The 22016-nt window shown below is 47.9% G+C and overlaps 1 protein-coding gene and 4 non-coding genes across 5 annotated transcripts in view; all 5 read left to right on the top strand.

Moving 5' to 3' along the window:
• The window catches only part of LOC119445925 (laminin subunit gamma-1-like), a 472050-nt gene that overhangs the window by 24189 nt on the left and 425845 nt on the right, over positions 1 to 22016 (top strand).
• On the top strand, positions 861 to 933 carry Trnak-uuu (transfer RNA lysine (anticodon UUU)). The gene has a single exon. It is a non-coding gene; the product is annotated as a tRNA-Lys (tRNA).
• Trnak-uuu (transfer RNA lysine (anticodon UUU)) lies at positions 8473 to 8545 on the top strand. Its single transcript has one exon. It is a non-coding gene; the product is annotated as a tRNA-Lys (tRNA).
• Trnak-uuu (transfer RNA lysine (anticodon UUU)) lies at positions 11358 to 11430 on the top strand. Its single transcript has one exon. It is a non-coding gene; the product is annotated as a tRNA-Lys (tRNA).
• On the top strand, positions 17031 to 17103 carry Trnak-uuu (transfer RNA lysine (anticodon UUU)). The gene has a single exon. It is a non-coding gene; the product is annotated as a tRNA-Lys (tRNA).

Genomic DNA, 22016 nt, shown 5'->3' with positions numbered 1-22016 from the left:
GTAAACAGTGTTCGGCGACACGATGGGGTCTGAAGCGACTACACCGAGTTTACTGGCCAGCGCGTCAGTATAAGTTTGTGATACCTCGTGATCGCGCCCTGAGAGTGCCGTGGTCACACTTTTTGATTGTGAGAATCTACGCTGCTCTTGGCGCTCGTAATAAAGTGGGTGCACTAAATGGTAATATAATTACATTTCCGTGCACACGGCCCAGTTGAAACTTCGCACCATAATTACTGGGTTGACGGCGTTCTATTAAAGCGAAAATGTCCGGCCAGAAAATTTAACGTTAGTATACTTCTGTACGCTTTTTTCTACCCAACATTTCTCCCTGTTTCTCTCTAGTTTCCGTCGTCCTTTACTGAAGAGTGATCGCTGAGGTTCCGGTAATCAATTTCAACAAGACTGTGCGTCCCTGACTTAAAAGTGTACAGCTCACTTTTCGCATGATAGCAGCTATACCGTGAGTCTGTCCGGTTGTTACTGCTTCTGTAACCCGTCTTGTTCAGCGAGGCCTTATTATAAAGGCTGCTGTCTTGCATAAAGTATTGCAGAGCTTTTGAGAGACATGTTCGAGATTAATCGCACTGCATGCCTGTTGACGAAATACATACTGGCCGCAAGAAGGAAGGCACACAGAAAAAAAACGAAGGACACATCGACGACGACACACGCGGCCGATAATTTCGGAGGCTGGGGCCCAAGGAATTCGTTATAAAGGCGTTCGACTGCATTGTTAATTTAAAGAGGCTGAACTCAGATGCAATGGACAGTGCTTATTTGTAATTTCGAAACATAACATTGCGGTAGACATTTTTTTCTTTCACTGCAACGTTAAAAAAGGTAAAGAGAACCGAGGAGCCCGGATAGCTCAGTCGGTAGAGCGTTAGGCTTTTAACCTAACGGTCCAGGGTTCGAGCCCCTGTTCGGGCGGCAGCTCTTTTTTTTCTTTTTTTCTTCTTCTGGTTGCGTGTGTAGGCATAACGTGCTTGACTGGACGTGCTGAACGCGCCCTTCACCGTGCTTTAAACCTTTTTTGCCAAACTGAGCACTCAAGTGTGTCGTGCATTAGTTGCCAGCTTTGTGGCATACCAGACACGATATTGCATTGCTGTATAGGCAGGGATATGTGAGTAATCTTATTTATTTCGGTTCTTTTCAAAGAGAGAGAGAGAGAGAGAGAGAGAATTTTTAATGGCAGAAAGGTAGAGAGGTAGCCTGAGTAAAGTGCCTCTAGCCAACTACTCCATGCTGGGAAAGGGGCTTGGGGGTATAACAGGGATAGGATCTGAAGAGGACGGAGGGTGGTGGTATGGTGAAGATGATGATGAGGCCTGCACAGCATACTGTTTCTGTGCAACGCGTACGTACACACTTCACAGCACAACGCAGCCATCTTCGCGGACAGAGGTAGAGCGTACTGCAGTGTAGCTAAGAGATTGTCGATAGCTTTTATAATGTTTGCCGCTGTTACCGCCACTAGCGTATTTAAACCAGACAGTAGCACTTGCAAGGCGTCGATTATTTGTCGCAGCATGGCTGTGATGACAGAGCCCGACGGTAATTCTTTAGTGCACTGTCCTTGCTCGCGCTGACAATCTAAGGCCCGTGTGCGCGGCGGCAAGCATGGCCATACATTCGATTCCGGGCTTGCACGGCTCGCTTGAAGCAATGGTTCGGAGGGAGAGAACTATCGATCGATGCCGATTCAACAACCTTCTGCTGGACCTGCGGAATTGGAGCCAGGAAGCTCTCGTTTGGACCTACAGCTTGTCCACGTCGACGACGTGGTCGTCTCCTGCGGTGTTAAGGCTGGAGTACTGTACGCACTCAGATTTATAGCGTCCTCGATCACCCGCGCCGGTGCGCACCGACCATCCTCGATCACCAGAAGCGTACCCTGTTGGGGCGGTTTTCCGTTGCCCCGTCTCGCACCGAGAAAATCGGGGGTGCGCCGGAGTGCAATCCCAGCAAGCACTGCGGGACCGCGCACGCTCTGGCTCCATAGCTGCGGTTGCACGGAGTTAACTATAGTCGAGATGTCGGCAATGGGAAAGGGAGCGCTGCTAGTTGCCGCAATCGATGAGCTTTTTTTCAAGTTCGTCTGACAGCGAAGACGACATGCTGATCGACCTCGTCCAAAAACAATGTGGTGAAAAGCGGCCGAAAGTGGACAGGTTCGTTGAACGGGTCGTCAGGCACCTCGACGACACCGGAGTAAGGAGATTATTTGGCTCCCCATCTTTGTGCTACTAGAACTTGCTGGGAGAGGGCCGCGGAAGCACACCGCGCTGTGTTGCTGACAATACGCTCGACTGCCTGCGCGTGCGTTGCTCAAAACGAATACTTACTCGCCATAAAATCGTTCATTTCATCCACCGACATCGCCACATGATGTCTCTTGCCATTAATTAAAAAAATCCATTGGTGTGTGCTTGCAACCAGGTATGTCGGAGCACGCAGTTTGACAAGGTTCGAGTGCTTGCCGGGGATGCTCTGCACCTGCAAACAATAAAATGTGCGCGCGCGCGTTTTGGGCACGTTTTGCGCGCCAGGGGCAAAGTGGCGCTGCATGCAAGCATCTGCACGGGGTGCAGTTTTGTCGTCGATGTTGACCCTCCGCAGTGCGCCACCACCGCGGTGCACAGCGCACCATTCTGGTTTCGGGCGGGGCAACCCCGGGGCAAGGTGATCGATGACGCTATTAACGTTACCGTCTTTATTTGCGTGGTTTACGCAGTTTACGTAAAACATGGCGGCGGTACCGACCACCCGCTTCGAACTGAATTTAGCGTTAGTTTTGTAGAATTCACTTCATTCGTAGCAAATGACTGCGTAAACGGCTTTCGCTTAGTCTCAGGCCGCTTCGATGACAGAGCAACATGGATAATCTTGAGTTTTCGAGATGGCTTCTCGTTTCGAACGCAACCAAGCCTAACAAACAGAAAAAAAAAAAAGAATTTTGAGATGTTAGCGTCACCTCTCGGCGAAGTCAGGAATAGGCACGACCACGGCATATGGCCTTGGAGATCGGAAGATTTTGGAAGCTATGCTATGGCAGACAGCTTGTACTGTTTCGCCGCAGATCAGCGGACATGGAAAGTACAGATACAACGCGCTCCTGGCTCCCATTACGCCGCCTCTCATACTTTCCGGACGCACACAGAAATGGTATCTTCGACTGGTCTCATCCATCCCCCGAAGCAGAGTCGTGCAGATCCGGCGTTCCCCGAACTCAGTGGTAGAGCACAAGCGCTCAAGCCGAACGTGTGACTCGCTCTCGGAGGAGGGAAATGGCAGATGCTAAACCACGTGACTACTGCTAACGTCCGTTGTTTCGCCTATCCAAAGCTAAACTGGCGGACGCGCCGGAAGGACGACCGTTCGTTGAGACACCAGCATGCTGTGGCCTAGGTTGCCTAGGCTACGGTGGACCCTAGCCAAGAACGGCGACGCTGTGCTGTGATGACGTTGCTGGAAACGCTCTCATCTCCACGACTGTTCCGACGACAGGGCGCGGAGCGCCTCAGAGATCTCGAAGATGGAGGAGAGCGATCGAAAAAAACCAGCCGAACGCAAGGCGCGCACACGTTGGCTCTTTCGGGTGGCTCTTTCGGGTGCCGTTGGCTCACACGGGTGCCTCTTTCAACCAGCCGAAGACAAAGCCGCTCGCAAGAGCGGTCTAGAGCGCTCCGAAACAGCCAGCCGAAGATGCCAAAAGAATCACTCGGAGCATGACGTATGCGAAATTCAAAGAGTAATGGAATAGCGTCCCGCACGTAAACTACGCTACCACGCTATTTTAAAACTCGCTGAAAGCGAGTTTTAGGGTCTAGCGCGCAGTGGTGGGCGACAGCCAATCAGGAGGCACCAGTTGCATGCTAGTCTATCGCGCGCGGGCCTTTCCGTATCGTCTGCAATCGCGTTGGTGTTGCCGTGTCTGCGTGTCCCTGCACCGATTCAGCAGTTCCCAATATGATCTCTCAGGAATCGAGAGAGGCAGTGGAAGTGGAGGCCTATAGGGTCAATTTAAAATCAGCACGGCTGGAGTGCAACGACAAGCTTATTACAGCTTTCCTGGCGCCGGGCTCTGCTGCCCGCGTCGCCTCGGCGCACGGTTAGCAGACAAAATTATTTCACATTTCTTTTTACACCATAGAACGTGTTTTGCAATAAAATAATAAATACACAGTAACAAGACATTATAACTTTTCAACGTCACAAAGCAACATAGCAGTGTTTAGCTATGTCGTTTTATTTACGCGAAGCAGTGAGCCGGACCCGGTCACAATAGACAGTTTTAATTCAACGTTAGCGTAATAGTGGGGTTAAGGTAAATAGCGTTACAGTTCCGCGAAGGAACTTTGCAGAAACAGGGTTTTAGTATAGCGTATAATAGCGCAATTTACGTGCGTGACGCTATTCCATCACGCTTTGAATTTCGCATACATAGTGCACCTAAGTGATTCTGTGTGTGCGTCCGGAAAGTGCAAGAGCCAGCGCAATCGATGCTAGTAGCGCGTTGTATTTGTCCTAAAGCCCCTCAATGTCTAAAGGTAGCCCCAACCACTTCCCTCCTCCTCCATTCCACGGTACCGCTCGGCGCGGCTACAGTGTACTAGAAGGGGGCAGTGGGCTTACTCTGCCGCTACTCTGACGCAGTCAGCGTCGCATCCAAGAGGTGGCGCCACTGGCAACTTCAATGGAAGCTTTGCTTGCAGAAGCTTTGATTTTCCTTGCGTTTCTGACGGTTTCAGTTCGAAGCAGTTCACACTCTTATTTGTTTTTAATTTTGGCATACTTGACAGTCCTTACATATCTTTAGCAAGCACTATATTTGTTTAGGCCACATGATATTTGCCATAATAGTACCTTGTGGAAAAGGAAGACGGCTACTCTTGGGCTTATGTGGAAGGGGCCTTCAAATTTTCCGAATTATCGGGCAATCGTAAAAAAAAAAAAAAAAAAAAATTGAAAGAAAATTTTGAATGAAAGGGACGGTGACCAAATATACGATTTCATGCCGTGTCGACCTAATGTAAAATTTTGTCAGACAGAAAACACTGCGCACATACTACCCAGCTGGGCCAAAAGAAAAAAAAAAAAAAAGAAACCCATCAGGCATGCTAACCAGGTTTGTGCCTTTGCTTAGCCAAACTGAATTTGTATATATGGCTTAAATATTTCATTGTTGCACTTTAGTTGTTCCTTGCTTCACAGTAGCCTTCTGCGTTTATTATTAACCATCATTACGCTGGCACACATTTCTTAAGTCAAATCAGGTTGATGTTTTCCATAAAGAAATGGAGGGAGGCCTGAACAAAAAGTGAAAACTAGTTCACTTGACAATTAGGCTCAGGCCTGTGCTTATGTACAGCTATATAAGGGTAAGCAAAATGAAAATATCAGGGCTGTTGCTGACACAAAGCTTTTATTTGCAAGTACAGCAAGCCATTGTTTCATGCACTTCAACTCATAAGCAATGGTTCAACTTCAGCAGCTTGGTCCTCTGCCGCTTCCCTGCCTTGTCACAGTTAATTTCTTTCACATAAAATGCAGACGTGTGACAATGTAAAAACTAATTATTTTAGCTGTGAGGCTAAGAGTGTGCACATTGCAGCCAACTTCGAGGGGAAGCTTACTCTTAACAACTGCCAGCATGTCCATAACGCTGTCAGAGTGTGGCTCACTCTGACAGAAGCATTCTGTGAAAAGATCCTCTAGCTTTTTCACGAAGCCGTACAGCTGACTGGAGGGATAAAGGAGGCCTCCTCGGTCACAGAAGTTTGTTAGCCGGGCATGAAAACTTTCGCCTGGTGGCGTCATAGTAAGCAGCTTTATGCATTCTTGGCATTTTGTGCTGGAATTGACAATATACTCCCGCGCAACATAGCCCGCAATGTGTTAAGTGAGTCTCGAGTCGCTTCTGGCCACGTGCTGGTTATGGTCGTTTGAAACCCGCAGGCCCGTGCAATGCTGGGGCACCACGTTTTGTGTGGCCTCTGTGGCAGTAGCGCTAGCAGCAGTGTGACTGCACTCATTTCGGTCACATGATGCTTCGAGATAGCCAACTTCCAGTAAGGAGCCCAGTGTACCTTCCTCGCAGTTTCCTTCGCTAACTGACCTAACTAGACCATAAAAAGAAAGACAATTCAGTGATCAGGAACTGCGGTGGACATGAGCACAAAACGTGGCTCGAAATGGAGCTCGCATACTGCGCTCGTGCAGTCCAGGGGCTTGTCAGCTCTGTGGAGGTTTTTTCCCCACTCTTCCCGCCTATTTTTATCCTTCGGGACGCCAAACAAGGGCAACTTCGGCCCATCCTTCACATAAGCATAGCCTGTTTGGCACCCAGGCGCGTAACAGTGATTTTGTCGATGCCATGGCATGGCTCAGTTACTGCAAGGCATACTAATCTCTTGAAGGCTATGTGCGAAAAAAAGACGTCCACAAAAAAAAAAAGAAAAAAAAAACAAAAAACAACGCAGCTCTGCAACTCCAACGAATATGATCGGGCACTGGGCGGGCACTGGGCAGCTGCGCCGTCGCACCCACGCTCCATTGAAACTGACGCCAGCGCCGCCGCTCGGGCTATCGGAGAAGCTCATATCTGTGACATTCGTGGAGCCGCCGCATCGCATAGCCTCCGCCGGAGAGTAAGCCCACTGCCCCCTTCTAATACACTGTAGCGCGGCCAGCGCGATTTCGACAGTGGCGCCGCTTATGTCGACCATAGCGTAGCAGACGACGGCTAACACGCTACCAGAGGAAATCCGCTGAAAACTCCGATCGCGTGTAGAGCACTTTCGTTTCACTGGGTCGTAAATGGCAATGGGAGTGCACTGGAAAGAAAAAAAATGTTGCAGTGGCTTAGCTCGGCTATGCCAGGATATACGTAGCGTTAGCAAAGGTTCAGCTGATTATTCTTAGCTTTCCTGGTTGTCTAGATTGTCAAGGATTAGCTTGATTGTCATGCATACTGCTGCTCCAATGACACACACGCGGTATACGTATTATGTGGCACACGTTGTACAAACCCGCGCCACGGTTTCAGCCCACTGAGGCGCCGCCGCTAAACTCAACGTTTCACGCATGGCACTACTCAGCGGCGTCAAGTCTTTCATGTGCCATAGTCTTTCGCACACGTCGCACACATATCCAAACGGATTGTTTACGAAGTCCGCCTGGAAGGTCCGAGTCGCACTGGCGCTTTCGCTGAGTTTCACAGTATATTCAGTCGATCGGCGAGCCTTGGCGTCATCGACGGCGTCTTGTTGTTGCTGCAGGGTTGGTCGGGCACGTCGCTCAGCCTCCTGGCGACGCCGCTTTGCTAGACGTTCGTCCCTTTGCTCCAGTGTCTCCGCAGCACGTTTAGCCTTCTTCTTTTCATTCCTCCTACGCTCAACCGCTAATTGCCAGGCAACTACTTCGGGATACGATGAGTCAAGCTTCTCCGTTCTTCTGCGCTGTTGAGCAGCATTTGCGCTCTCCTTCTCCATGGCTATACCACACTGGCAAACGCCAGTCAGAAGCGCAGCGGCTCCAGCGCAGTGTCAGACGGCGACTGCACAGCGAGCACGCCGGCGCCAGTGCGTCTACCACGGCTACGACGTCACTCCTCTGGAATGCGCAGACCGGCGGCGGTGAGTCGCGGGCGGCGGCGGCGGAGTGCGCGAGAGGTGCCGGCTCCGGTGGCTCCGGTGCGCAAGCCGTGCGACATCACTGATCCTTGCGCATGCGCAGCACGGCTCTTGATGTGCCGCGCGAAACGGGCTTGGCTAGGCCAGTGTAGCTAACGCTACAAAAAAATATATACAAAGCACAACGCGTGCGTCCACGTGACACGGATTGGCCAATGAGGGAGCGGAGGAGGCTGGGGTGACAGCAGGCGGCGAGAAAACGCCGGGGTAGAGTTCTAGTACACTCTAGCCGGGGTGAGCGCGGTGGCGGCAAGATCTAATAATGGCGCTACTTTTTGAATATTGAGGGGCTATATCCGCCGATCTGCGGCGAAACAGACAAGCTGCCTACCATAGCCTCCGAAATCTTCCAATCTCAGAGGCCACATGCCGTCGTCGCGCCTATTTCCCGATTTACCCGATAGGTGGCGCTGGCATCACTGAGATTTTTCTCGTTAGGCTTAGACGCGTTCGAAACGAGAAGCGATTTCGAAAACTCCTCAAGGTTATCTATAAATACTCTGTCGTCGAAGCGGCCTTAGATTAAGGGAAAGTCGCTTACACAGTGATTTCCTAACAACGCCAAATTCAGTTCATGCGGGCGGCCGGGACCGCCGTCAGCACAGCGGTAAACGCGCGGCGGCGTTCGCCGCATGTATCGCGCCACAGCGAGCATGTTGCGCCGTGTCGCCGCAATGGCCAGTGCTTATTTGCAAATTCGAGACAGAACATTGCGATAGACATTTTTTTTTCTTTCACTGCATCGTTAAAAAAAGACAACGAGAGCGGAGCAGCCCGGATAGCTCAGTCGGTAGAGCGTTAGGCTTTTAACCTAACGGTCCAGGGTTCGAGCCCCTGTTCGGGCGGCAGCTTTTTTTTATTTTTATTTTTTTGTTAACGCACTTTACAATCGGGAAGCAGAATGGTTCAAGTGTACAAACTGCAAGAACCGGAACCAGACTGGCTTCCTAGGTTAAGAGCGCTGATGTACACGCCAGAACTTTGATTGTGTCTCTTCTCAGCCCTTGATGGGCTGGAATGCTTTTTATTTTTTATTTCACAATATCCCTAAAAGCTCCCGAAGTGGCATTACATAGGGGGGGGGGGGGGGGGGCAGATACATGAAATAATGCGAGCTTTGCGCGTTACAGAATTAAGTTAGACAAAATTACGAAATCTAGCAAAATACACAAATAAAACAATACAAAATACATTAGGCAAGTGAAAATTAGAGAAATACAAAATTGACAGAGAAAACATAAATTAAGGGCATTAAGTAGATGCAATATGCAAGGAAAGGAAGTAAAACGAAGTCCTGCTCGGAAACTGCGTAAGTTGTCAAATAACCAATAAATAAGACATATGAATACACCTATGCATGCATACGCAAATCAGTAAAACAAATGATCACATCAAATAAGTATACACTGAACAACATATGACGAAGCGTTAAAATAGTACATGAAGGATAATTACACGTAATTGTTGCGTAAAAATTCTTGAAAGGTTGCGTAATCGGTTTGAGTCGCAATGTGCGATGGCAGGTTATTCCATGCAACTATTGTACGGGGAATGAAGAAGTTAGCATAGTGAGCTGAGCGACAAGTTGTGCGTCTTTATCGAGAAGATCTGGTCTGTGCGTGGAAAGAAGGCTGTCGGTGGTTTAAGATCCAGTAATGGATGATGATAAAGTTTGTGCTGCAGCGAAAGGCGAGCAATTCTGCGGCGATGAGATAAATCGTCAAGGTGAGCGCGAGCTTTTAGTGCTGAAAGGCTAGTATAGGGTGAATAATCAGAAAAAAAAATTGAACGGGCCGCGCGATTTTGCGTATCGATTTCTTTGGGGATATAGGTTTCGCAGGGATCTCAGATAGCTGATGCATACTCGAACTTTGAGCGTATTAATGTGATGTATGCTAGTCTACGTAGTTAAGCTGGAGCATGCTTAAAGTTGCGTTTCAGGAGGCCTAATGAGCGGTGAGCTGATGCCAGCGTCAGACGGATGTGATATGATGCCACGTTAGATCAGACTGTAAGTGAACGCCAAGGTACTTATGTGACGTTGAAAGTTCAATTATGTTATAATTATTACGTAGGATGTTGAAATACGGTACCATGTTGAACACCATGTATTAATTGTGTTAAGATCGGCTTCAAGAATATCTTTGAAATTAGACAGTTTTAGTTTAGCGTGTTTACCGTAATAGTGGGCTTACCGGAAAAGCGGGATCAAAATGCGCATGCGCAGAACGCTAACCGACCCATACCGTTTAGCGTACGCATGCTATTTCTCAGATTTAACGTTACCGTCTCGTGGTTTACGTACTTTACGTAAAACATGGCGGCGGTCCCAGCCGCCCGCTTCGAACTGAATTTGGCGTTGTTTCTGTAGAATTCACTTCATTAGCAGAAAATGACTGCGTAAACGGCTTTCAGGCCGCTAAAAGTCAGGCCGCTAAAAGGCGTAAAAATCTCAGGCCGCTTCGACGACAGAGTATTATGAATAACCTTGAGGAATTTTCGAGATCGCTTCTCGTTTCGGACGCGGCTAAGCCTAATGAAAGACACCGCAGATTTGCCAGCGCCACCTGACGGTGAAGTTTGGAGGTAGGCGCGACGGCGGCATGTGGCCTCTGAGATCGGAAGATTTTGAAGGCTGTGGTAGACAGCGTGTACGGCTTGTCTATTTCGCCGCAGATCAGCGGATATGGGAAGTACAAATAAAACGCGCTCCTGGCTTCCATTGTGCTGTCTCTCGCACTTTCCGGGCGCACACAGACATAGCATTATTTAGGTGCCCTATGCATGCGAAATTCAAAGCGTAATGGAATAGCGTCGCGCAAGTAAACTGCGCTATTACGCTGTACTAAAACTCTCTTTCTGCAAAGTTCGTTTGCGGAACGGTAACGCTATTTCCCTTAACCCCGCTAATACGCTAACCGTAAACTAAAACTGTCTATTGTATGTCACATGATATCAATAGGTATACGCAGTCATCGGCGAAAAATCTGATGTGAGAAGGCGCACAGGTAGGCAAGTCTTAATATAGATTACGAAAAGTAAAGGGCCAAGAACGCTGCCCTGCGGCACACCGGAGGTTACTTTGGTAAAAGAGGAGTTGCTGTTGTTAACAAATGTGTATTGTACTCTGAATGAGAGGAAATCCTTAATCCATCCAATAACGGTTGGGTAACGTGATCGAAAGCTTTTGAGAAATCCAGGAAGATAGCATCAACTTGAAATCCTAGGTCTAGTCATGTATAAAGCCGGCTAACTCTGTGTCGCATGAATAACCCTGTCGAAAGCCATGTTGATATTTAAAGATAATTTTGTGGTCTCCTAAGTAGTTACTGGTGTTCTAAGTAGTTTTCCCCTTTATAAAGCCGCAATGGCTCTGGTAGTATGATAAATAAATAAATAAATAAATAAATAAATAAATAAATAAATAAATAAATAAATAAATAAATAAATAAATAAATAAATAATAAATAAATAAATAAATAAATAAATAAATAAATAAATAAATAATAAATAAATAAATAAATTCAGTATACAAGATGTGTTCAAATCATGTACAAATAGTACTACAGTTAAGGAGAAGGGGTATGACATTTGGGTATGACTGTAGTGTATTTCTGTGTGAATTTATTAAAAGCAATAAAGCAAAGAAACTTAGCAGCCCGGATAGCTCAGTCGGTAGAGCGTTAGGCTTTTAACCTAACGGTCCAGGGTTCGAGCCCCTGTTCGGGCGGCTTTTTTTTTTTTTTTTTTTTTTTTTTTTTTAAGGCACTTTGAAATCCGAATATATCTTTCAACTTCTCAAACGCCCTCCTACACGAATGTTTCACAATCGATGCAGCCGTGTTGCATGCGCGCGGTAGTGTGCTCCGTTCAAACGCGTAATAGCGCAGAGGGACGGCTTTGCAGCTCCCGTGCTACAGATGATCGATCGAGGCTCTACACGCAGCGAGAATAACTGTCCTCTTGGACAAAGCACAAAGCTTTACAGAGTGCCTGAAACGCGAAACGAACCGCACTGCATGGCTTGGCATGAAAGCTCTCTACGTGCACGCTGGGTTCTGCACGGTTTTGACACAATCTACTCGGATCTCTCGACAGGCGAACTCAAGCTGAAAAGTGGGGCTTCATTTTCAGAAATGGCTAAGTTGGATTTTTCTCTGTTCGACCGAACTGACTTTCCGTACCGATTGAACATATGTGGCCAGATATAGCTAAAATCGCAAGAGCTCCACAAGTCAGACGCAGTGCTTACGTATACAGTCCAATTAAGTCGCATGTTTACGTACCATTCGTAAGCCTGTTTCACGTGGCGCGATATTGCGCAGCGTTTTTTTTTTAAACACCCGTGATTTCCGCACATGCGAACTTCGCATTGCCGTTTCACAATCACCGATGGCGCCGTCCGCGAGATTGTCATTCGCGAGCACTTAGTGGGATAATAAATTACTCATCGCGCGAAATTATTTGGTCCGCTTTGGTGGCAACAAAAGTAAAAGAAAATCGAAACTACCGTCGTGAAACTTTGTTTGTATTTGAATTAACTAATTACTGCGTAAAATTTTTTTAAAATAATAATAAAAAGAAAACGCAGGTCACAGTGACGCTTCTCACGATCGGCGTTGTTATTGGTTCCGCATACTCCACCGCGCACGTGCGATTTCCCAAGAAATTCAGCACCACCGAACATCGAAAAATCGCACGCAGAAAGGGGTCGACGGTACGTTTGCCGCAACTGTGACGTCGCAAGTGCGAAATCGCCAGCAATATAGCACCACGTGAAACAGGCTTTACGGAACGGACACAGATTCGAAATCAATTTTGCGTAATATCCGCATGGATAGTGTGCGAAATCTACGGGATTACAGGATTGCGCGTTGAATGCTTTACAAGCTCACAAACAACGTAATCAGGGGTGAGCGGTGAAGCAACACCATCCCCTTAGGTATCACGCATGCATGGTACGTCACAAAGGTGTAAAAGCTTGACAGGAAAATTTCTTGTGGAAATCCAGGCGGTGTGACGTGATTACCTGATTCCTTCCAGCCCTTACGCTTACCTGTCCCGTAACGCCGCCGATAAACGAATTCATAAATAATTCACACACACAAAAAAAGAATTGGGAACTAGTTGCTACTTCCAGAGTGCCTCATGTTTAAGCAACCTCGAAGCCATGTCGAAAAAATGCGCAATGAAGCAGACGGCCCGACGAATAGCAGGAACCAATTGCACCCTGACATTGCTCTTTGGAGGTACTAAACAGAAAACATTAATCAGTTTATAGACGGATAAAGTACGTACCCTTTCTCAACTGCATTTTCTTTAATTTTGCGGTAATAGGGTAATTACTAGAAGCGAAAGTGAAGGTCACAGTATACTTTCTTTTTTAATGTCGCGCCCAGTGGCGATGCGTTCCGTGACGTCACGGATTTCACAATTACTTTTTCGTATTTGTGCCATTGTGACGCAAATAAAGAAAAAATCGTGACGCCTACTAAGTCTCCGGCTATTTGAGAATACAATGCAGTCAACCTTTACCGATATAAACCTAACTTGGCCAGAGTAGATGCTGCCAAATTTCACGACGTCACGGGAGGCGGCGTTGCCATCTGCCTCCCCTCGTGGTACATATCTTTAGTGTTGTAGTCTTTGAAATTACTAATGCAGCTCAGAGAATGTTAATACCTATAGCATCCCTTTAACATTCGCCCTAACGCTGACGGGGAACACTTGGGTGTGGTGACCTCGTAGCTGCTCGACCTACGCTCCTCTGACGACACAGCCGCAGCAACTGTACTCCATTCCATGCACATAGCAGTCAACGCTGTGGAATCTACGCAAGAAGTTTGGTCGAGAAATGTTATCACTCCGCGCGTTCCGTCCATGCTTCGCTGCGCGCCAACAGCGTTCGCTCGCGCGAGCATGCGCGTGAGGCTCCTCGCGACGGGTTGCAGATAAAAGACCCGACGAGAACAAAAATAAAATTGACCTAAAACAACGCATTAGCAGCCGTACACCACAGTGTGCGTTTGTTTCTATGGATTAAAACTTGTTTCATTCAGTACTAAGCCTATATAAGAAACAGTTGCGCACAATTGGGGTCCAAAAACCATCAAACTATAGCCAAGTGCGAATGAAGCCAATGCAAGAAGTATCTCTATAGCCTCCACAGCGTTGACTGCTAGGAGTATAGGTCTCAACTTAGAGGCTATACCTGCATGCTTGTTGCACGAGGCCGCACACTCTGCCGGTGTTTGTTTAAGCAGAACTGCACTCGATAGCGAAAGGGGAGCGCCGGCGAAGCGAAGAGTGTCGTTATAGGCGAGGAGATCGGGTCGTGACTAAGTGTTGGCGCCTCGGCGACTATAGCGGAAACAAAAGTACCGCCACAGAGAAAGATCACGAAGGAACAAAGACGAAAAGCTGTGTGAATACTAGTGTACGCGGAGTTGTAGCCGGCAGTCTTCGTATCGCGCCGACAGCGGACGACACCCCCCTTCGCTTCCGCTGCAGTTCAATTAAACGCGCCGTGCATGTTCGCCCCGTTTCCCCGGACCGCTCGTGTCACGTGCACTTAAAACGTCGCGGAAGAATCCACTGCAGCGCGTCTTCCTGCGCGCATTTAGTTAGTTAAGGCTTTCTTCACGGTGACCGAGTTGTTGTTGCTTCATGGCGACCGAGTCTGAAGGTGCTTCACACCGGTTGTTTTCATTGGTTCGATTTCGCCGGCTGTCTGTTCTTTTAGTACCGCCTCGTGGATGGAATGCTGCGGTTGGTGAGCTTAGTTAACGCGTCGCTGTATGCCTAATCGCGAGAATTTCGGAATTCAAAGTCTTGCGTGCGTGATATTCGTAGACATATATGCTGGAGTCACTGCACCTCCCTTATAATACATGTATCCCTTTGTTCGGAGCAGTGACAAGTGTGAAGTAACGTATAAGTGATTGTCAGTGGGCGAACGAGGGAAGCCGCCAGCTGGAGTTCGTCAGCTAGGCCCTGGCTCCAGGCTGTTACTTTCTTTGTTCGCTAGCTGTTCACCTCCATCTTCCTGTGATCACTTTGTTGAGTTTGAACTTTCCATAAAGGGCAGTGCATGTGGACCCTTGCGGACTAAGATATCCATTCTATAGCCTTTCTCCACGAATCCTCCATCTTCCTGTAACTTTTTTTTTGCCTTCGTGTATTACTCTCCCCTTAGCTGCGTTTAGATCCTGATATTTCGTGGTTTGAGCCGTGCACATATAGCGGAAGCTTATTTCAGTTTATTGAAATATGCTCGGTCATTTTCATAGCTAGCGTGCTCGCTGCAGCAAAATCTAGGTATCAAAATTTTACTTGTAGCATTTCGTCCTTAAGCACTCAGCGCTGGCGCCGTAGAAGTTGAAGCGCCTCCCCTTGGAGTTGTCCATTTTTGCCCCTTTAATTCATTCTTTGGCCGACCTTTGGCTATCTAAAGTGGGTTGATGCTACATTTTAATTTTCTAGTAAGCCTTTCAGGAGTATCTTACTTTTTTCCCTCGATTCGAAAATGAGTTCGTTCTCCTCCGGAAAGTGGTAAGGACGAATTCGACTCATGCACAGAGCAGCCGCCGAAATTGTCCGGCGTCGCCGACGTCGCCACCGACGGCCTTTTACAATACTGATTCTATGAAAGACACTTCAGCATCCGTCGTGATACGAAGCCCACCATCGCCACCGTGCGCCGCCGACGTTGAGTACCAACCAGCATCACTAAGCGAGCTTGTCGGTTTCTCTGAGAGCTTCGTTTTCCAGCTTCGTGGCGAACTTTTGTCTAACGAGTCGCACGGTGCTATTACAAGAAATAAACTCTGCCGAAGTGAACGAACTCGTCGGGGGCGCAAGCCGGGAAGCCCGACTGTTTCAAGGAATGGCCTGCGCTTTCGTATGCTTCGGCTGCCAAGGAGTCGCAGCGCGCTGCCCCTACTCGGCATGCAGTACCCCTGCTGATGAGGTGCCAGTTGCAGATCGGCGTTTTATATCCGCAGTGAAGTCATTATTGAACAACCAGAGCACTACTTGGCTCAAACACTATATATACAGCGTGTTTCAGCGAACACTTTCAAAATTTATTTAAGGTTGCCTGTGGCAGATAGCCCAATTCTAGTTAATGAGCTGGTCTACTCGAAGAGGCGGACATTACTTGCACAAACAATTGAAATTAATAATTGGTTAATTAACAAAAATCCACTAATTAAGTTTGTAACTAATTACCTGATGGCCCATATTGCAATTTACAAATTGTAGCCGTGGAATCCGCAAGGATGATCCACTTCGAATGAATTCTCAGGATGACACCAGTTTCGAGATATTAATTCCCGAACTTTGCGGAGAAATGCATTGGCATTCCAGTGAGGTTCTTAACAAAACGTCGCATGCATTTCTCCGCAAAGTTCGGGAATTAATATCTCGAAACTGGTGACATGAGAATCATGAGAATTCGTTCCAAGTGGATCCGCCTTGTGAACTCCACGGCTACAATTTGTAAATTGAAATATGGGCCATCAGGTAATTAGTTTAAAACCTAATTAGTGAATTTCTGTTAATTATTCGATTCTGCATTTCAATTTCTTGTGCAAGTAATGTCCGCCTCTTCGGGTAGACCAGCGCATGAACTAGAATTGTGCTATCTGCCACAGCCAACCTTTAAAAAATTTTGAAAGTGTTCGCTGAAACACCCTGTATATACACAGTCGAACCCGGAGTTATCGAATCTAAAGGGGATCACAAGAAAGTTCGATATATAGGAAATTCGATATATAAAATAAAACTTGTACACCAAAATTTTCAAGCGGATTTAACTGCTGTTTGTTCTACACAATAATTCGATAATTCGTTATATTTCGGTTCGATATATCTGGGTTTCACTGTATATACATATATATATATGTAGGCACCATGAAACGTTGTCGAAGAGTCGCGCTTGTCGAAGTTTACTACATGTAAGACACACACACACACACACACACACACACACACACACACACACACACACACACACACACACACACACACACACACACACGCACGCACGCACACACGCACACGCACACACACACACACACACACACACACGCACACGCACACGCACACGCACACACACACACACACACACACACACACAAACTTCACGCATTCTTCGAGCACCAACCAGCATCACTAAGTGAGCTTGTCGGTTTCTCTGAGAGCTTCGTTTTCCAGCTTCGTGGCGAACTTTTGTCTAACGAGTCGCACGGTGCTATTACAAGAGATAAACTCTGCCGAAGTGAACGAACTCGCCTTTCATGTAATTGTGTGCGTGGGCGATAGGAGTCAGCCCGGATAGCTCAGTCGGTAGAGCGTTAGGCTTTTAACCTAACGGTCCAGGGTTCGAGCCCCTGTTCGGGCGGCGTTTTTTTAAATTCAATTTTCTATTTTTTAAGGAAGTCGATCGACATATGTATAAAACATGATTCGATACGAGTCTTACAACGTACGGTACCAGTGCAGTGTTTCGAGCTAGTTTCTCAGAGTACGATGTCGGGCTATGTGCGCGGGTCACTACTGAAACCGCCGGCGGTGCAACGTTAATAAAAAAATATAAAAAATCTGTGGTTTTATCTGCCAAAATCCACGATCTGATTATGAGGCACACCGTAGTGCGGGGCTCCGGATGAATTTCGACCACCTCGGGTTCTTCAACGTGCACCCAACGCACGATACAGTACACGGGCGTTTTTTGCATTTCACCCCCATCGAAATGCAGCCGCCTCTGCCGGGACTCGGGCCCGTGACCTCGGGTTTAGTAGCGCTAGGCCACTACGGCACCACGGCGGGTCGCGGCCATCGTTCTTACATCGAAAGTGGATCGGCGGGGCGAGAGAGCGCGCGGTGAATGTATCCCGCGATTTATACGTTCTTCTTATTTTGAATGTTCATAAACGTTTTCCCTGGTCGCTCAATAGTACGGACTGTCGTATTAGAACAGAAGGAAGCTGCTCTGGGCCTTCTAGATGCTTCTTTAATACGCTCATTGCGGGACATATCCACGCAAGGCCGGGATTTGTTCTTGTTTTAATCGGATTGTTCGTTTAGAACGCAGCGGCGACTGGACGTGGATCTAAGCCTACGTACTGGAGAGCGGTTTCCATTCCGCCCTCATCGTACTGCGGCCGCCATGAGAGAGATAGAGAGAGAAGGGAGGAAGGAAAGGCAGGAAGGTTAACCAGACTTTGTCCAGTTTGCTACCCTACACGTGGGGAGGGGGATGGGGGCAAGGAATCGAACCTGCAGCGTCGTGCTCAGTGGCAAAACGTGATGGCCAACAAGCCACAGCGGCGGGCTTTAGGTTAACTCGGTGATGACTTTGCGCGGGATAACGTGCTTCGTGGCTACTTCGGTCGAATACGGGGAATGATTCCTAACATAACGCCTTTCAGCACCTCTGGCTGAAAAAAAGGTCGCGCGGTCGCTGAACTCTTTTCTTTTCTGCACTCTCGGAAGGGCTCGCTCGCTGCGCTCTCGTGGCGCTAAAAGGAGCTGACAGCGACGCCCGCCGTCCAACCATGCGTTATAGTCGTCGCCCGACGAAGCCGCGGGTGGGAGTCGTCGCACAGAGCCGAAGAAGACGAGCCCGCGTCGCCGTGCAATCCGAAACGCGATATCCCTATACGCACGGCGTCTCGCGGGAATCGGCGAGCGCGAAGACGCTTCGCTGCCTGTGACGCATCTCGCCACGCTCGTCCCAGCCGCCGCCCCATAAAGAGAAACCACCGCGCGATTTCTCAGCCGCCGCGCTTCGCGGCCCTTGCGCGCAATGGAATACGCGCGGCGATGAGGGTGGTCGCTTATGTCTGTGCGGCCTTCTTCGCCTATACTATTCCATGTTTTCGCCTGGTTCGGTCGCTCGCTCGCTGGTTGGGTTCTTGCAGATTCATATGCATATTCAGCAGATTCATATTCGCGTCTACACACGCACACACACACACACACACACACACACACACACACACACACACACACACACAACACACACACACACACACACACATATATATATATATATATATATATATATATATATATAAACAATAAACACGCACACAGCTCCCCAGCGCAGCAACCCGATGCTATAACCATTTCGTCACAACCGTTTTTTTTTTCTTTATTGTTTTGCTTGGCGCATTACAATAAGAAACAGACAAAATTGGTACCAATAAGGGCGACTATCCGCTCTGACGCGGACACGAATTATCTCAATTGTTTTCATATCAATCATCGTAGCAAATATATTGATCCACTCAGGAGGTTCAGACTGTGACCGGTATATTTCCCTAACAGATGCGACACTCTGGATAAAGTTTTCGCGTGCAGGACTTTTACGTTGACCTCGGCATGCCTCACTTGCATACGTGTCTTTCATATACTGTGGAGGCCTATAGGAGCATGACAAGGTCAAAGTGTTTCAAAACCCGTGTTTTGAAATGTTAGAAATATGATTCCTATGGGTCTAAACACAATTCCTTATGAATGGTACGCTGGAGCATGTCCCAGAAAAATATGGGATCCGAATAGTCTATGAAAACATGTTCTGTCTTTTCCTTTTTTTCACAAAGTAAGCATTCATTGGACCAAGGTACGAATAAGCCTTTTTCTTCAAGCGAGATTTTCGCAGGAACATTATTACTACGTAGTTTGAAAAAAAAATATTTTCTCGTTAAGGATGGAGGCCTTGGTCTCACTCACATTTATTGCGACATGTTGTGTCGCAATTTGTTTTCTTTAGAGATCAGCAGGACAGCTTTCTCCGCGCTATATGATGCAGATACGCTTACAAGGTCTCCTCCCGGCATTTGTGGTGTCGTCATGCAGTGTAGTGAGCAGTCCTGTCAAAAGGATACCTACGTGAAGTAGCCCTCGCCTGTCGAATATTGAATGCCCGATTTCCTATGGAATACTTAAGAGCAGCAACTCAAAAGAAGTTGTACAAGGACCTCATTGATGCCAAGCTTTCTATAAACCCATGTATCGCTCAATATAGTACAGTAGAGGTCAGGGGCAAAATGTACTGAAGAGAGTTAAAAGGATGCTAGCAAAATCATTAGGCCACAACCGCACGTACACTTCTCTAGTGCCAAAGCCAATTAGCTTCGAGGTGATCGGCGTGTGTTGATGATGATTACGATTTTCATGAAACATGGCATATACCCTCAACGGGGTATCCACCAAGAAGCGTTTCCGCGTTTTGATTATTATTGTGATGATGGCTTTCATACAGTGACAAACCCTCAACCAACCAACACATACCTTGGCCAAGAAGCGGGAGGTGCATATCAGGTCAACGCCAACTATATAGTGCATCAACACATCAACATTGGAGAAAGCACCCGTCTACTCCTATATAGCTACTCGCCAAGGCGCACTGAGCGCGACGGTATTTAATCACATTCTCTCTGCCTTCATTTGTGAGACCGTTATCGGCGTTGACCTTAACGTTACCCTTGGCTTTGTCTGTAGCTCACATTGCTTTCGATACCCTATGAGACTTCACTTCTACTTGCCTAACTTTCACGACGAGGGTACACCTATGGGATTTTACACCCACTACCCTCCTTTCTTTCTTTTTTTTTCTCCCCCCCCCCTTTTTTTTTTACACCGACAAGTCAGTTGTTCACAGCCGATTTGTCGCACATTGCCGACGTGACGCCCTCCGCCCTCAGGCTTGGTGGATGAATGGACCACGCTGCGGTCGGTTCCACTCCCATACGCGAGGACGAATTTCGTTACAATTCATGGATGCCGAGTTTCAAATCGGGGCCCTAGTATGGGGCCCACATAAAATCTTGCGCATTGAGGGACCGAAAATCTCTTTCTACACAATTTGTGTGTTCAGTTGCAACTTCCGATCGTTGCCCACTTGTTTCGCAACACGAATGATTTAGAAACTTTGATTGATTTCATGGCGCCTACAGCACAGCGAGGGGCGCCTTTTTGGAACCCATACTTCGAGCATATGCTGCAGGCACGTGCACGCAATGTGCGCCTGCGAGCGAAAAAACGTGGGGACCACTGCCCTAAGAAGCGCCGATCTTGAAGCACAGCTATGGGCTGTCCATCGGGCCCGCGACGCAGCAGAGAGCTAGGCTCGGCTTTGCTGTACCGACGTGGGAGTGGCCCGCTACGTGCCGACGCGCGTTCCGAAGGACCTTAATAAAGTTTTACCGTACCCTACCATACCACTGCTGTCGGCAAAAAGTTCTGCATTTCTCGGCAACCTGGGGGTGCGTAGACTGAAGGTTTATGAGTGCACCGCGGTATTCTCATAGCCATTCAGGCTACAGTTTCCTATTGCAGGTTGTAGCGTATTTTTCCGTGTATAACCCGCTACCGCGTATAACCCGCACCCCCAATTACAACAGCCGGGAAAGAAAAAAATATCCGCGTATATATATATATATATATATATATATATATATATATATATATATATAACCCGCGGAAATAACTGCATGCAACAACGCTCAAATACTTTCAAATACAGTCTATCCACGGATGCACGACTCGTCCCCGTAGTATCTTCAGCTAGCGGCTCTGTTCCACCCTCTTCGGCGATGCTGATGTAGCTGGATTCGCATACGACGGACGTGATCGCGAACGAATCGGTTACGTGACATCTGACGTGAATCGGATCGCTTTGCGGGCGCAGCTAGCATTCACGCAACAGAGGATGACAGTGCGGCCGGAGCAGCCCTCGCATGGGCAACGGCGATTTCTCTCTTTACCGTATGGCGAAGCGCTTCGCGTGGGCCGAGAGTACGGTACCAAAGGAGCGCCGCGGGAACGGGTGATGTACGAGTTCGTCGGCGCCGCATGCACTATTCGCAAAATGCCGATTCGTAAAGAGGAGGAGAATAGACGACCATAAAGGAAGAGAGAAGGGAGCTTCAACACGCAGTGGTGGGCAGAGGGTGGGGTTCCCTAGGAGATAACGAAACTAAATGGCGGAGAACTTTGCCTCGAAAAGTGGCTACACGGCAGCGCGTGCCGCGCTGCCGTGAAGCCACACCTCCAAGTAAAATTCGCATATAACCCGCACCCCAACTTTGCTGTTAACGTTTTTTAAATTTTGGTGCCGGTTATACGCGCGAAAATACGGTATATGCCTACGGGCTGCTAACAAAGCAGTAGTTCGCAGGAAAGTCGGCACTTTAAGTGATCAATACAGGGGTCAAAACAGGCTGGACAAGCCTCAGCCAATGTTTCGATAAGGGGGCTTGCCCTGAGGATGACAAATCCCCTTGTCGAAACGTTGGCTTCAGCTCG

Source organism: Dermacentor silvarum, chromosome 1, assembly GCF_013339745.2.
Source record: "Dermacentor silvarum isolate Dsil-2018 chromosome 1, BIME_Dsil_1.4, whole genome shotgun sequence".
NCBI classification, from domain to species: Eukaryota; Metazoa; Arthropoda; class Arachnida; order Ixodida; family Ixodidae; genus Dermacentor; species Dermacentor silvarum.
Note: the sequence above shows the minus strand (reverse complement) of the source record. Positions and strands in the feature narration are given on the sequence as shown.